This window comes from Vicia villosa, linkage group LG5 (genome assembly GCF_029867415.1).
Source record: "Vicia villosa cultivar HV-30 ecotype Madison, WI linkage group LG5, Vvil1.0, whole genome shotgun sequence".
NCBI classification, from domain to species: Eukaryota; Viridiplantae; Streptophyta; class Magnoliopsida; order Fabales; family Fabaceae; genus Vicia; species Vicia villosa.
The window spans coordinates 165457183-165474858 of NC_081184.1; the positions used below are offsets into that span (position 1 = coordinate 165457183).

Genomic DNA, 17676 nt, shown 5'->3' on the forward strand with positions numbered 1-17676 from the left:
TGTCTTTGTTGGGATTTGGAAAGACTTTAAAGATTGTTTTTCTTAGTGCCCCCCCCCCCATTTTGGAAGCTCACTTTGTCTTTTGTAGGATCCTAGGGGAAGCCTTCGGTAGTTGATCCTTCTAGAGTAGGGCTGAATAAGTGTGACGATAAGATCTAGAAATGCTCACTATGGAATAAATTTTGCCAAAAATCACATACTTATATTGCCTCTCTAGATTATATAACCCGAAGGAAATCTTAATAAAGGAATATATGACGACCTTTTAGGAGATCATGTGTTATGAAGAAGGGGTCAATTCTTTATACGCGGGGCCCTTTATGAAAATGAGGAGGGTCAATGACACCCATGTAATAATGGATATGTTTATGCTTGTGAGATAAAAGAACTTAGGGGATATAGAACTTTTTATATATATTTTTGTCATATCCAATCAAGGAATACTAATTTAGATGATGACAATTGATGAATAAACTTTTTAGATGAAAACTCCATAAGTTGAACAAGTTTTGGATGTTGAGAATTCTTAAAGACCTCGAGAGTTAGTTTCAATTATTAAGAAAAGCTTCTGATGCTGGCACCTGATCAAGAAGATATCTCAAACCAGATCAGTCAGACAATTCAAGAATCCCTTTGAAGTGCTAATCAAGTTGATGAATTGAGTCGTTGATCTTGAAGTATCAAAGAAAGAAAATGGGAAAGCTTTCCTATTCTTGCGCTGAAAGTCTTAGCGGGATAAGTTTATTTGTCAGAGGTCAAGAGTAAGTCTTGAAGTATTAAAGCAATTACACACACGGAGAAGGGTTTTTCAAAACCTCTATTGTTTTGTATAACTTCTTGAAAACCTATCAAGGCTTGTGTGGAATTGATTAATAAGTTTCCTATAATCAATTAGGGGAGCTTAAGCACTTCCTAATCGATTAAGGACTTGGTCCTATCGATTAGACTAATGTGAAGGACCTCATAATCAATTAGAAAAAAAATTTAATCGATTAAATCATATAGCCTTTTTAAAGTTTCCTTTTTCTTATTAGGATGGCCAAATTTTGAAATCTCTTAATCGATTACCAGGTAGGGTTAATCGCTTAAATTAATAAATTGGGTCATGGTTCATTTACTTTTCGAGCCACTTTTCCTACATATATAGGGCTTCTGCTCATTTCATTTTGCACCAAAATTTTGAATAAAAACCCACATAACTTTTGTTTTATTCTCTTTGCCTATGTATTTTTAATTCACTAGAAAGGATATAGTGCTAAAAACTTAAAAAAAGTCCCTGTAAGAGTTGTGTTGTAAATAGTGTTTTGATTTAATTGATTTATTCAAGAGTTTGATTCTCTTGTGAATTGTATATGTAAATGACTTATACGCTACAAGGTAAACCTGAAAAATGCTTGGGTGAAGGTTCTTTATCTAAGTTTGTATAAAAGTTGTGTTTAATTATTGAAGATTCATGGGCTGATCATGTAAAAAGTTTAAGTCTAATTTTAGTGGAACTCTCAAAAAGAAACTCTTGGGAACATGAGTAGTCCAATTATTTAGGTCGAACCTTTATAAATCCAGGGTGCACTTTTTCTAAACTCTTATATGTGATTCATAACCTCTACCATAAATCTTTTCAAAAAGTAATTAATAGGTTTTATAAATCCACTACATAATCATAAATTTGAAATATCACAATTCATCATCTCTTGTGTTTGGAGTCACTTGGTCAATATATTATTGTTACCGTAAGAGTTATAATCTCTCTTTTTTGGAGTATAAGATGATGGGTTATTTTGTCTTTAGTCATGTGTTTTGAACAAGCACTGTCAATATGCAGGACCGACCTTACCCGTTTAGAGGCCTAATTTTTTTTTAAATGAGACTTTTAAAATGTATTTTTGAATAATAATTTTGTGGTTGCTAAGAGATGAATTCAAAATCAAAAGGAAAATGGGCCTAAATTTTACCAACTCAACTACAATTATATATATGACTAATGTGTCATTATATATTTTTATAACTAAATAAAAAAATTTAGAGGCTTTTTTTAAGCTCAAACTTATGAGAACCTAAAGCCCTAGTTTTGGTGGCTTAGCCCTTGGGCCGGCCATGTCAATATGTCATTTTGAGTTCGAATTGTAACGCATATTTTCATCATAATTTGCATTTTTGACCTTTGGTACCCAAATATTTATGGGTCATCTTGTGTTAGTGGAACGTAGATAATTTATAAATGTCCATATAGAACTATGATCATAGAATTAAGATGAAGAAGAGATATTACTCAATTTATTTTCATAAGTTTTCTTATGAAATGAGATGAAGAAGAAATATTTTTATTTATAACTTTTTTTGATAAAGAAAAAAAAAACAATATGACCATTTTTGCCACAATAGTTAATTTTTTTTTAGCAAGTGAAAAAAGCAAAAGAAAAAACAAAAAAAAAAAGTATATAAAAATAAAGTCCCACTAGCATCACCTAGTAAGAGAATGATGATTCCAATAGGAGGCTTGGCAAAAGACTGGTATAATACATCATTCTCAGCCTCAGATTTTGCTAGATAGTCAGTACAAACATTCTCTTTCGTAAGAGTATGAAATTCTTGAACTTATCATTCTCTATAGAGAAGCTCTTTAATATTGTGAAGAAAGGCAATATAGTGATGCCAAACATTAACGGACTCTAAGATAAGCTTGAAAACATAGTTGAAGTCAGAGTAATACATCAGGTATTTGATGTCAAGTTCCCAGGCCATACACAAACCACGATAGTTACATTTAGACATACTATATTTAAAGGTCCTATTAGCATGACAAATATTACTAAAAAACTTACCGTTGTTTTTCAATTTATAACAAAAACTAATTTTATTATAAATCACTCTTTAATTATTCAAAGTGAGAACTAAAATCAAAGTGTTCTAGACTCATTATCATGAAAGATGTAGCACCCTAAAAACCCACGCGTAAATATTACAAATTTAAATAATAACATACATAGGGTGTCACTCGACACAACAACAACTTGCTCTGTAACACGGGTTAACAAGCATCATGCAATAATTTAACACCTGTCATCACATGCTCGTCTTTACTTAGGCTCATCTCAGTATAATTATTCAAATAAAATAGCTCAACCAACAATTTAGTCTCATAATACGTTCTTTTTAAAATAAAACTTAGTTATGAAAAAATGTATTCCAACTCAAGAATGCATAACATAAAAATTTTAACTCTCGCAACATCAACATCAAAGTAAATTATAGAAATACATAATTGTTGATTCGCCTAGTGTTACAAATCAAAGCAACGGAAATCTAAATAATAGCATAAACAACGGGAAAAAACCACCTCAATGTCATCCTTCAGCTTCTAAGCAACTACTCATTTATCTGCTCGTCTGTACTCAAAATATTTTAATGGTGTAAAGTAAAGCAAGGGTAGCATAATCACACAAATCACCAAATTACACACCACATAACTATTCTCAACCAATCAACAACACCATAAACAATCAATCACATATGCAAACATATATGCAAATGTACCCCTCTCCCGAGTCAATATAAATGTGGTACCGTTATGGACAACACAAGTCTATTTTTCCCGATGCCTTTAGTAACGCTTCACAGGTTCCCATCTTGCACCAGCTACTCGCTTCTGAATCCACACCATTGGACCAAAGCACACAAAAACTGAACCGAAGTTCGTACACCATTATGAATGACTTTCAACAATAACATGCAACTATACACATGCACTATTGACCCCTCTTCTGACCGTTCACACCACCAACAATATCACCACAACAAATAACATGCACATAACACTTATGCATATCAATTCATTCTATCATCAACCTCCATATTAATTCAATCATTCACAACATGATTATTCAATATTCCATAACCATTTCATATACCTTGTCACCGTAAGATACATTGGTTATATTTTCAAGTACATATTTTTATCCTTAAAGCATCGCTATAAGATAGTACTACGCATTAGCTACCCAATGTTTCGAATCGCGCCTCAAACGAAGTCACAAAACTCAAGTTATGATAAAAACAATATTTTAACCCAATTTACCTTCTTGATTTGAATCATGTGTAAATTGTGATTCGAATCAAATCAGACAAAGGCTACCAGAATGCCCTGATTCGAATCAGATTTATAGTATAAAAGCTATAATTCGAATCAAATCAGTCTATAGCATTTTCCGCTAATTATTCACAAGAGATTCACTTCTAAGCTTATTTTTTTAACCTAGACCTATCTCAATTTAGTTTTTGAACGTGAGTAATCACACCTACTCACATAACATCCAACACATCAATTACCAAACAGATTCCTCATCTAAATCACCAATCTAACCCAAATCTATGAATCATGTTGATCAAATCAAAACCTCATGAACATGAACACTCAACTCAAATTTAGCACATACATATCATAGACAAAATTCATCAATGATTTAGAGCACGAATTTCATAGCAATCATAACAATTATTACAAATTTCACACAATTTTTTCAAGAACACAAAAGCTCCAATCATGGTGAAAAAGAAGGAAAAACTTAGAGGAGGTGAGAATCTCTCTCTACCCTTCAAACAATATACAATCATAGTAGAGTAATCTTCTCACTTACCTTAGATTTTCCAGCAGCAAGTTCTCTAATTGATCAAGGTTGATTCTTCCCTCTCCTCCTTGAGCTCTAGCATTTTTTTTCTTCAATAATTCTATGTACTGATAACACTCATTTCTCTCAACTCCCTTTTTAAAATAAAAACCTAGTTCCCTCATTAGGATATTCATACTTTACCCTCACATTTCTCTTTAATTCCCATTTTGCCCTCAATATCTCTACAAACTCATATTTTCTTTTTATCTTATTATTTTATTATATTTTAATTAAGAAAAAAATACTAATATTTTATTTTTGCTACTATTTCTAATATTTTTAAGGGTTTAATATACTTCACCCCCTGCCAATATAGCGAGTTTCGGTTTGGCCCCCTTGAATGTTTTTTTTTACGAAATGCCCCTTATAAAACCCAAAACCTGGATTTACCAAACGCTTTTACCACATTTGCTTACTGGGCTTTGACTTTGGATGATGTGGCAAAAGGGTTGTATAAATAATTAATTGAATTATATTTAACCACTAATACAAAATAGTTTCCACCACCACCTTCACCATAACCAAGAGCTGCTGTTCAAACCCAAGAGCTGTTGTTCCACGAGGAATAATAGTTACAATAACAAAGAGCACTTTTTAATCAAAAGTTATTAATATCACTATATTTTTTCAGTCAAAAAAGCTTCTCAAATAAAAATAAAAAATTGTTTATTTTTTCCATTATCTGATTGTTTTAAACCGCTTAACAAGCAAGACCCAGCAGATATTGAGTATGTATCAATTCATTTACAAGAAGGTTTGGACATTGTAACAACAATGATAAGAATAGGGGAACAACTTACAGAAAGAACAAACTTGTTGAAGGGTTGTCACTCCTTTGTCTGTTCGACCAGCAACAGCAGCACAACCTTCAATAGGAAGACCTTTGTCCTTGAGCAGTTGAATTTTATTTTCATCGACAAATTTACCAAGTGCCGCTTCTACTATGTTGTATCAAGAAATTTGTGCAAGAGCGAGAAGCAGAATGAAAATCCAATAAAAAGAAACTAATTTAAACATACTTATTTGTTTTGTTTACCATATAAATATAGCAATCAAATAAATGGAAGGCATGTTCGCTACAGAAGGAGTGCATGAAGCAGCAAAGAGAGAGACGGAGAAACAGCTGTACCATGTTATGGACTAGTGTATCATGGTTTTGTCGAATACATTTGTATATGCAACTTAGAGCTTAACTAATAAACTTTAGAATTTTTTTATAGATCACAAAAGGAGAAAGTTGATTTGTAAAAGCATGTTACATGTTATATGACCAAAGCCAAAACATATTCAAATTTGGCTGCTTTTGCCACCCATCAAAAGAACCCCCGTGATACGAAAGAACAATTTTGAAATTTAATCTTGCCCACTTCCCACTGCGATCTTTGGATACACCACTTTCCAACTCAACCTCATCAAAAACTACTGAAACTCCAGAATCGTCGAGATTAGGAAGGGTCTGTAAAGAGAGTTAAGAATTAAAAATGATAAACATACTAGAACTTGAAGGCATGCACAATTTATTCAACTATATTTAAAATCATTATTAGGGTTTTAAGCATAAGCGTGTCGTAAAGCATGAAACTATGAGAGTTGCATTGCATGGAAGTCACTGAAATATGAAATTAGGGTTTGACCTGAGATTGAAATAGAAGAGGGAAAGAGAAGTTGCCACGGACGGTATTCAAGTAAAACTCATTGACTCGTTACCACGGTCTTGCGTACATGAATTCGAAGCTCTCCCTGTGAAGCAAAATGTTAAACTGAATGAAAATATGAAAGAAAGAAGTGGCAATGTGTTACCTAGCGTTCCATCTAGGGTATTTGGAAGGATCGGTGTGGTTGTAATGTACGTGATTTCGAACAGTTTCGGTTTGGTTGTTATTGTCTATGGAATTGGAAGAATGGAAGAATAACCGGCGCCGCCGTGAGTGGAGGTTTGAAATCGGAGAAAGGGGGGTGTGTGAAAGGACGAATGAATGTGTGTTTGGTAATAGGCATACAGATATTGAGTACGGATTCGTTGAAAATTAAATATTGAAATGGAGGCAGTGTGTCAGTATTCTTGTGTGGTACTGTGGTTCAATCAGTTAACCGTTTAGATGGGGATCCATCCAATCCAACTCAAGCTCAAAGCTACTCGCGGACTAAAATCAAGCTAGTTGTTTAAAGTTCATAAAAAAAACTCTAAAAATGGTCTTCCATTTATTTTTTGAAGATGGTGTTGGTTATGGTGAAGGTGGTGGTGGTGGTGGTGTTGGTTATGGTGAAGGTGGTTGTGGTGGTGGTCGTGGTGGTGGTGGAAACTATTTTGTATTAGTGGTTAAATATAATTTAATTAATTATTTATACAACCCTTTTGCCACATCATCCAAAGTCAAAGCTCAGTCAGCAAATGTGGTAAAAGGATTTGGTAAATCCAGGTTTTGGGTTTTATAAGGGGCGTTTCGTAAAAAAAACATTCAAGGGGGCCAAACCGAAACTCGCTATATTGACAGGGGGTGAAGTATATTAAACCCTATTTTTAATTATTCTACCAACCGCTTACATTATTATTAAACTTCACCAATATCATTACACCTCACACAACAAATATTAATATGTAATTTATTTAATTAAAATATTAAACAAATTTACAAATAATTCAATTAAATTAAATATTCGAATTTAGTGTTACAAAAGAGGTAAAATCATATGATATATGATTTGATGAGTTTATAGGGATATATATCTTTCACAACTGATTACAATAACTACAAAAATTGCTTGGTAAAAATGCACGTGGTTCTTTATTGTCAACCAAAATTACTTTTTGATACATATGGTTTTTTAATGTTCAGTGTTGATTACACGATTGCTAACATAAGAATCATGTACACTAAGAATATCAGGGTCACTATAACAAAAATCCTCCACAAAGAAGAAGAATGGTAAAGCTGAAAACAAATACTTCTTGTATTTTTTTCATTTCTCATTCAACAATCATCTACTAATATCCCATTATTTTTACTCTATTTTTAAATTACCGAATAGGACAAATACTTTGAAACAATTTTTTTACTATATTATTATTAGTTTATTACATATAAGAGCAGGAAATCCGGGGAGAAATTTTAGATTGATTGCATAAAAGAGGGAGCCTGAAAACGGTTAGTGGGGACAATGGGACGTTGGGATTTCCCTGTCGGCTTTTCCAGATTTAATTTCATTATTTTTTTTCTTTTTTGATGGAGAAATATTCAGCTTCTTTCTAATTTCCAAAATTATATATCATCACAAATCATATCATATCTTTTTTTCCATTAACTTGTTTTCTATCATGCGTCTGCAATTTTGTTACTATAACTTTAATTAATTAATGCTTAATAGTATATTTATTTATGCCCACTACTCTATATATAGTAAAGAGAGCACTGGTAGACAAAAAGTCAAGGAATTATTTTTATGGGTCATGCTAACGAGTGTCTCAGGGGCACTCTTTAAGCATTCTAATTAAAGAATATATTATATAGAAAAGTTAACAATTTCAATTTCCGAGGCAATTAATACACATATTATCTTGAAAAACTTACTATTTTAAGGCCTTAAAGAGTGCCCCTGGGGCACTCGTTAGCATTTCCCTATTTTTATTAATTTGGTTAGAAGAGGGTGATGGAATATTCCATTATTAATAAATATGTATATATTACTTTTCAAAGGAAGCAGTGGGTACTGTTGCAGGCCAAAATATGAATCATGTCATGAAAGCAATACATATTACTAGGGGTGGCAAAACGGGCCGCCCGCCCCGCCCGCCGCCCGTCCCGCCTTAAGCCCGCCAAAAAACGAGCGGGGCGGGCATGCCCGCCAAGTGAAATGGGCATAAAAATCATGCCCGCCCCGCCATGATGGCGGGTTGGCGGGCGGCGGGCTTGCCCGCCTATTTTAATTTATTATTTTTTTCATTTTTTTAATAGATTAATAAGTTTTTTTTACCTTTTAATTAAATTTTCACTTATTTTTTAAAACAATTTTTTATAAAAGCAACTTTTTAACAAATTTTACTTAAAATAATATTACATATATTTATAAATAAATATATAAAATAAACCATTAAGAATTGAAATTACTAGAATTAACTAAAAAAGAGGGAATTTTGGAGGAGGGGCGGGCTTTTGCGGGCGGCGGGCATTGGCGGGGCGGGCATGGCGGGCGGCGGGTTTTGGCGGGGCGGGCTTTGGCGAGCGGCGGGCCTAAATTTCCAACCCAACCCGCCATTTTTTGGCGGGTGCGCGAGCGGCCCGGCGGGCCACGGCCCGTTTTGCCACCCCTACATATTACACACTCACAGTGATCATCACCGAGTCAACATACTATTGTTAAAAGTTTAACTCTTTTGGATTAATCGGTCACTACGTTAAAGTCGATTCAATAAGTATACTATACTAGTATTTGGTTATGTGGCAGGCAATAATTGATTCAAATAAAATTGAATTTGTCTGATATTGCTTGGAATGTAATTTTTTTTTCTCCAAGTTTATCTTGGTTTTGTAATTGAAATTGGGTACTTCTAATGCTCTTTTAATCAAAACCTTGCTTATAAAAAGAAAAAAAAAATTGAACTTTTTTTAAAGTTAACTTAGTTGATAGGTGTCTTTTATAAAATTAACTTAGTTGGTAGGTGTTCAAAGATAGAAGTGGAATTGTGAGTTTGAATTTGCATTATTTCACTTATTCATCTTTAAAAGAGTGAATTGCAGTCACAAAATTACTTAAAAAATAATTAAACGTTAATTAATTTGTATTTGATCAATGTTTGGATACATTAAAGTAAAATGATTCTTAAAGTTTGATGTTGGTTGAAAATATGAATTTAAAATTATTTTTGAATCTATAATTATTAAATGAAGTTTTAATATTGGTGCTCACAAAAACAAAACTAACGATTAAATACAAAATAATTTGTTTTAAAAGAATTGATGTGTCACAACCCCTAATGATTAAGGAATGACATATACTTATTGTTTGTTGTGAGGTTGAGAGCTAACTCACATGGGGTGAAAAGCTATGTATGTGTGTATCAATGTATAAAAATTAGGTTCCTCTCTCAACTGTGATGTTGGGGTGTTTATAACCCTGTTGGGCCTAATTCCTAATATGGTGGGAGTGTGGTTACTTCTCATGACTCCTTCTGCATCGTTATGGACCAAAAACATGTCATCTCCGTGATCATACAATATGAACGGAATATGGCGGATTTGAAGACGTATTTGAAGGAAGGGCATCATATCCCACAAATGGGCGCTTTAACCATAAAAAGGGTGACCTTAAGGGGGGATAGGCGAAACACATACCTTCGACATGCCCCATGAGCCCTCCCAATTATATGACTATATGATCCCTTAAGCACAAGAGCTTGTAAAGGCCAAAGTGTTATAATTTCCCCATCCTCGGGCACCTCAGAGGGGCCTTATCAAAGTTTTACGTGTGACTTTAGTTTTTCTTTAAGAGAATTAGTTGAGTCTTCCTAAGGAGACTTTGTTAAGTCTTCCTAACGAGACTTTGTTGAGTCTCTCATACGAGTCTTAGTTGTGTCTTCTTGACGAGACTTAGTTGAGTCCTTCAGGAAAGACTTAGTTGAGTCTCTCAGGCGAGACTTTGTTTAGTCTTCCTAGAGAGAATTAGTTGAGTCCCTTCAAATAGACTTAGTTTAGTTTCTCATACGAGACTTAGTTGAGTCTTCCTGACATGACTTATTTGAGTCCCTCTAGAAAGAGTTTGTTAAGTTTTCCTGACGAAACTTAGAAGAGTCCCTCAAGCAAGAAGTTAACTGAGTTATCCCTTGAGGTTGGAAAAGATCTTTATTCAGTGTAATGACCTCGTATGGAAGCAAGGATCTTCCTATGGAAATTCAATAATATAATTACCCTGTAGGGTGACAAGGATCTTCTTATGGAAGTCTAGTAATATAATTACTTGAAGACGAAAATGATCTTTATGTGGAAGTTCAACATTATAATCACCTCGTAGGGCGGCAAAGATCTTTTTATGGAAGTCCAACAATATAATTACTTTGTACGGAGACAAGGATCTTCTCGTGAAAGTCCAAAAATATAATTACCATGTATGGCGCCAAAGATATTCCTATAGAAGTTATGCATTATATTTACTATGTATAACGGCAACGATCTTCCTGTGGAAGTCAAGCATCTCTCTTCAAACCACTTTAGAGTTATATCTTATGTATGCCCTTTTATTTGGCGGAAAACCCTCGAATCTGGCAATGTCTCTTATTTCATCAAATAGGCCACCGTCACATCTAAACCTTTCATCGTTTTCCTCATCATTGAACTAAGAGCACCACCATAAAGTTGTGTAAATTTCAAAAAGCAGCATGGTGTCCTCCCCATACACTAGTGTGAAGGGAGTCTCTTTGGTAATGGAATGATGGATATTTTGTTATGATTATAGCACCTTGTGCAATTGTTCTGCCCACAGCCCTTTGGTCTTATCTAGATTCTTCTTGATCACCTTTAATATCACTTTAATTGTTAATTCCGCCAACCTATTCACATGCGGATGAACAACAGAAGTGAACTTTATTTGCACTCCCATGTCGTTGCAGAAGTCAACCACAGTGGTACTGGCGAGCTGAGATCCATTGTTTGAGATGAAAATTCCGGGTAGACTGAACCTGAACATAATTTTATGCCAATAAAAGTGGCGTACCCTTTCTGCCGCAATCTTGGATACAGATAATGCCTCTATCCATTTTGTAAAGTAGTTTACTCCTACGATCATGAACTTTAATTTGCTGATAGGTATGGAAAAATGTACCAGGATGCCCACACCCCACTGATAAAATGGTTAGAGTATTGTACCATAATGAAGTAGTTCAGTTGGTGCATGATGTAGATTAGCATGCCTTTGGAATTTGTCACATTTTTTACAAACGCAATGTTATCCCTCATTAGTAATGAAGGCTAGTAGTAGTCTGCTCTTAGCAACTTATGAGCCAAAGCTCATTCGCCAATATGGTTGACACAAGCCCCTTGGTGAACTTCACATTAGACTAGGGAAATTTTGTATTATCCATGGAATCTTAATATTTGAGAAGATTTTCCTGTTTAATAGAGCTTCCCTGACATTAAAATATACTTTATTGCATGTTTACAGATTTGCTTTGCCTCTAACATGCCATGTGGTAGCTCGCATTATTGCATGTATTGAAATATATGCATCATCCAGCTGTCATCCTGAGTGACGTCAATAGTGTTTCATTCCCCATCCCCTAAGTTAGGGATGAGTAGTGTTTATTGTATTAAAATTCAGTTGAACCCTATTTTCTTTGAACTGGAAATATTGGATAATGAGTCTTCCATAAAATTCCACTTCCTAGGTAGATGCGTTATTTTGAAATTTTTGAAGGGTTTAGACAAGTCATGTACCTTCTTTAAATATTTGAGGAATTAGGGCTCATTCACTTGCGACTTGTTTTGCCACAAGCTAAGAGTCACTATTGGATTTTAGGTCTAATGTGCCCACTTCTAAGTCGAGATATGTTGACAATGAGAGCTTCATATTTGGTATATTTATTGCTAGCATTAAACTCAAACTTCAATGATTGATCGATAAAAAGATAATATGATCCTTCAAATAATATCACGATGCTACCCCATTTCACGTTAGAAGCACCCTCTCATGGTGAAGTGATCATAGTTAATCGTCTAAAATATGTGGTTTATACATTTTAGAAGGTTCCAATGTTGTTGTTCACTCATCATTAACTAGTGAAGACTTTCATGACATGAAAAAGTAATGGAATTTGAGGTCAAGGAGTGGTGGATGCATGAATGTTGTTTTAGAGCACTTTAATGAGTTTATGAGCCTCAAAGTTGTTGATTTATAAATATCTACAACATATTTACATTTTGAAAGAAAATAAAAAAAATACCGCTGTCAGGAGTTGAACCCTGGACTAAGATCTTGCACCCCTTAACCCAACTAGTAACTGTCAGCTGACCTACCCCACTCACCCAAAGTTTATGAGAAAATACGGGTTATTGTGTTGCTTGGCAGGTTATTGTGTTGCTTTGCAAGTTATTGTGTTGTTTTAGGCCACTTTTTTGGTCTTCTTAATAACTTTGAGTTATTATTCCAGTTTTCACATCACATGGCCTATGATGAACTTCAAGATTTTCGTGGGGAAGAGCTCCTCGAATGAGAAAGTGCAAAAATTTATCAGTTGTTAAAAGAAGTAGATACACCATTATTTAAGGGATTTTCATATTATATATTATCAATGTGTGTGAGACTTTTGGATGTCAAGCTAAATTAGAATGTCCCTAATATGTGCTTGGAATTCTTTGCTAAAATGATGTTGGACCGAACTCTAGTGGAGAACAACATGCCTACATGTTATTATGATGCGAAGAGGTTGAAGTCAAAGTTGTGATAAATGTTAAAAAGATTGAATGTTAGAGGTTGCATGTTGTTTTATGAAAACGAGTTTGGTATAAATGATGGAGCGTTGGAGGAATGTGAATTCTATCAGAGTCCAAGGTATTATAGTCGCAGTATAGCCATTGATCATAAGCAAAAAAGAGTTGTAATGAAGTCCATGTTTTATATGACAATAATACCAAGATTGCATGATATGTTTGCATCAATGCATAATGCAAGGCAAATAACACGACATCATACAAATAAATCTAGTTAAAAAATATTGCAACATCCATATGATGGTGAAGCATGGAAGGACTTTGATCGGGTACATGATGAATTTACTATAGAATCTGAAACATCATACGTGGATTATGCTTGGATGGTTTTACTCGGTATATCAAAGCATCATCAATTGCATATTCTTTTTGGTATTTGTACCCCATATAATCTCTCTCCTGACATCTGCATGACAAAACCTTACATGCTTTTGAGTTACCTAATTCTAGGACCGTCGAATCCAAGAGCCAAAGTTGATGTGTATATATAATCTTTAATTATTGATTAGAAGAGGTTGTGGATTGAAGAATGGACTTACGATATCATTATTTAAAGTTATTTTGTTTACAAATTCCCCCTTATACTTTATTTAATAAATTCATTGAATGAGATATCAATATTGCAAGATAATTGTTATTTGGGTGTAGGATATCATGATAGGATCGTATGCAATTTTTACATTAAAGCAACAATAAGTCTTTCTAACATGCTTAGCCATGCTAGAAATGGTTGGATCATGCACAACTACCGCCCTCATTGGATATGAGAATAATTATTTCTAGAGCTATTCAATTATTGGGAATCAAATGTGTTTAAGGGGATAAAAATTTGAACATGAGAAATATGGAGGGGAAATGTCATCACGCCCACCAATATTAATGTCTAAAATTGTTGAAATAGGCCAAAAATTAGTAGTGAGCGAGGAAGGCAAAAATGCATGAAATAAAGAGAAAACAAAGAGATAGCAGAAATATCGATGATTGAACGAGAGTGTTCACACAATTTTGAGTAGTTTTTTTTATCACAAATGAATCAAACTTGTGAAGGGGTCGGTGGATATGGAGGAGTTGACAGATTTGAAGGAGTTGTGGATGCAGGAATAGGGAGAGCGAGTCTAATGACCTATTAGTTAACTCAGCTAACATCTATTAGTTGAGCTAGTTCAATTTTATTTGAATTTTGTTTTTAACAAATTATGTAAAATATTAATTGATATTTTATTATAGATATTTAAAATAAAATATTCAAAAAATGAGATATATAAATATATTTTTAAAAACTAATTATTATAAAAATTTACCATGAGTTAAATTCATATATACATCTCTCGCATGTAGGTGAGATAGCTTAATTAATTGATAGTTGAGTTAGATGAGTGTAAGTTGTTGGTTTATGATTCCTCCTAGAAACAACATTTAATTGTATTTCTATCTTTGTATATTTGTCTCTAGCAAATGTAGTCATTCCTTATTACCAAAAAAAAAAATGTAGTCATTCCTACCCCCTTTCATCTATTCATTAACAAAGTTGCCAAGAGTTTTGCATGTACATTTAATGAGGTAATGTAATGTTTTTAGAGAATTTAAAATAATTTTTATAAAATTTATTGTTTGGATATAAAAATGAAGAATTGTTAAAATGATAAAAATTTATGGATTATTTTATTTAAATTAAATTTAATCATTTTGAAATGACACAAAAAATCAAAAAAATCGAAATTTCTCTCATACTTCGTAGAATATATTTGCTACTATTATTTCTTCAAATTTTGCAAATTGATCCTCATATTTTTTAAAATTACAAAATTGACCCTAAAATTTTTTTAAAATTACAAATTGGTCTTTAATAATTTTTAAAATTTACAATTTGGTCCTTCAAAATTTTAAAAATTATAAATTGGTCCCTACTTTTCAATTTTTTAATTTGATCCAAAAAATAAATTTTATAAAAAATGACCACAAAAATCTAACAATGAATTATCTTCATACTTCATCCAAACAAAATAATTTAAAAATGAATAAATTTCAATTGAATCATTTGAATTGTTTTGAATTTTAATTTTTTTTGAAATTTCTAATTACCTCATCCTAAGTCCTAACACACTATTAGCATAAAAGTTGTGATGACCGTCATAACGAGGGTTCTTGTAGTAGTACGCTTGATATAATATTTTAAAATTTTGAATGTTGACGCTTGATATAATATTTTAAAATTTTGAATGTTGATTTTAATGACAATTTACTCACGCTCCAAATTGTTTGTATAGTATATCATGTATCCACCAATGACAAATACATGATTTAAATTTGTACATGCATATCGTATTCTTATTCACACATCAATTTAAGAACTTTTTGTGGTAAAATGAATGGGACTAAGGTCCAAGAAAATAACTATAAATACCTATAAAATCAGGTACAAGTAGAGTCTATGAGTAAGACACAATACATATAAAATTATAACAAATACAAAAAAAATTCTAAATTATTTTTCTATCAATTATTATAATATAATATTAATTTCCTAAAATACATATAGTTAGAAAGAAAAACAAATTTTATTACGTTTGTTTGGAAGGTGAGTTTGATAAATGACCAATTGTCCCATTCTACCTCTCCCACCTTCTATCATTATAGTGTGGCTATCGTTTTGTAATCTATTTGGGGCCTTGCATCTTTACAAGATTTTAATATATCTTTTGTAGGACCAAAAGGATTAGGATTTTTCATTACAAAAATATAAGATTTTGATGTTTCATGCACCTAACTATTATTACTTATTAATTAGATAGAGGAAATCAAAAGAAATTGTGACCATTCATACTTTTTAGTTTTTACCTCAATTCTTGTTACAGTGCGAACTAATATTAATGATCAATTGTTTTCTGTTGCTTGGTTATAATTTAGTAAATTGATGGTAAAAATATTTTATCTAGAAATTTTAATTTTAATTTTAATTTCAACCATTTTATTTTCACTTTATTTATTTAAATATGTGTTGGTGATAGGCTAGTAGACAAATCTTATTTATATTATTGATCAATTAATTATTGAATGACAAATAATAGTAATAGTACATCGAGATAGCTTCCAAATGACAACAATGACTTTAGTTTTATAATAAGTAAATAAATATAATAAAAGATAATTGAATCTAGTTTCTAAAATAATATAAGATTTTCTAAAATAATATAAGATTTTCTAAAATACATGTTATATATGGTTGAGAAATAAGTGTGAGTTGTTTGGAGAAACAAATATGTGTTCTAAGTTTCATATTATTTAAAAAAGTGAAGGTTGAACACTATATAAGTGAGAGAATTACCTTAAGATTTTGGGTGAATATGTGGTGTGTGTCTCTCATTTGTTTGAGTGAGTCTTTGATCTTTAGGTGAGTGTTTGATCCAATGTGAATGATTCTCCCTTAGTGGCGACCCAACAATGATATCAGAATCTGGTTCAAATAACAGACTGACTCCTTGTATCGAAAGTCTTCCTAACAAAGTGGTGGTCAGGCAGCTGTTTAGTTGTAGTGCCCATGGCGAGTAAGGGTGTCTGTCAGTGGTGGTAGAAGCATGTGAATGAAAGAGTTACCGCTTGAGGAGAAGCATAGTAGATGGACTCACACTTAAGGGATAGATTGTTGAAAAATAAGGGTGAGTTGTGTGGAGAAACAAGTGTGAGTCCTAAGTTTCACATTGCTTAGAAAAGTGAAGGTGCAAGCCATCACCAAGATTTAGATTTTTTAGACCAAAAAGATACTTCACCTCCCTCACTAGCACCACCGTAATGAAAACCGCAACCTCCAAATACAACCACGAGTTTAAACCCCAAAGCTTCCAGTCCGATGATCTCATGCTTAGTATGGATGATGTCAAAAAGGAAGGAATGTTCGCAAAGGAAAACTTGCTACTAATTGGGACGGACCATACCGAGTCTAAACCAGTACATGGAAGGGAGCTTACACTCTCAATACCCTACACGGGGAACTGTTCTAAGGACCTAAAATGCGACTAAATTAAATTTTTGTTTCAAATAAGTTGTTTCTTGCTTAAGCATATGTTGAGTTCACAAGACTTTACATATGTAATTCCATTAAGCAAAATATTGAAACATTTTCCATCAAATTGTGTGATTATTTTTTTCCAATTAAAGATACTCCAAAGCGCATGACGTGAAGCTCCAACTATGTCGACCTTGAACCAGGTTTTCACCTAGGGGCATGTAAAAGGAATATACCATTAGTCGAACGCAATCCCCAGAGACTTCATAGACAATGACCAATTTCTAAACCGACCATAATAAGCCCGGGGAGGAAAGCGGTTTATGTAAAAGAGATATGATGAAATAAAATCATCCACAAAGATAAATAATTGAATAAAAGCTATCAAGAAGATAAACAATGAAATAAAATCCTTCACAAGAATAAACAATAAAATAAAATCCTTCACAAGGATAAATGATGAAGTATAATCATTCACGAAGACCTGCTACAAAGATGAATCATTCATAAAACTAATAACAACTTATTA

At 32.9% G+C, this 17676-nt stretch overlaps 1 long non-coding RNA gene across 2 annotated transcripts; it reads right to left on the reverse strand.

The window, feature by feature from the left end:
• Positions 1-2379: 2379 nt before the first annotated feature.
• Positions 2380-6948, reverse strand: LOC131608098 (uncharacterized). 2 transcript variants are annotated; one of them, XR_009285500.1, is made up of 4 exons: positions 6468-6948; positions 6302-6407; positions 4635-6123; positions 2380-3386 (listed from the first exon to the last, which is right to left on the reverse strand). It is a non-coding gene; the product is annotated as an uncharacterized LOC131608098 (long non-coding RNA). The 2 variants fall into 2 exon arrangements; XR_009285498.1 differs by having other exon boundaries at positions 2380-6123.
• Between the last annotated feature and the right edge of the window lie 10728 nt (positions 6949-17676).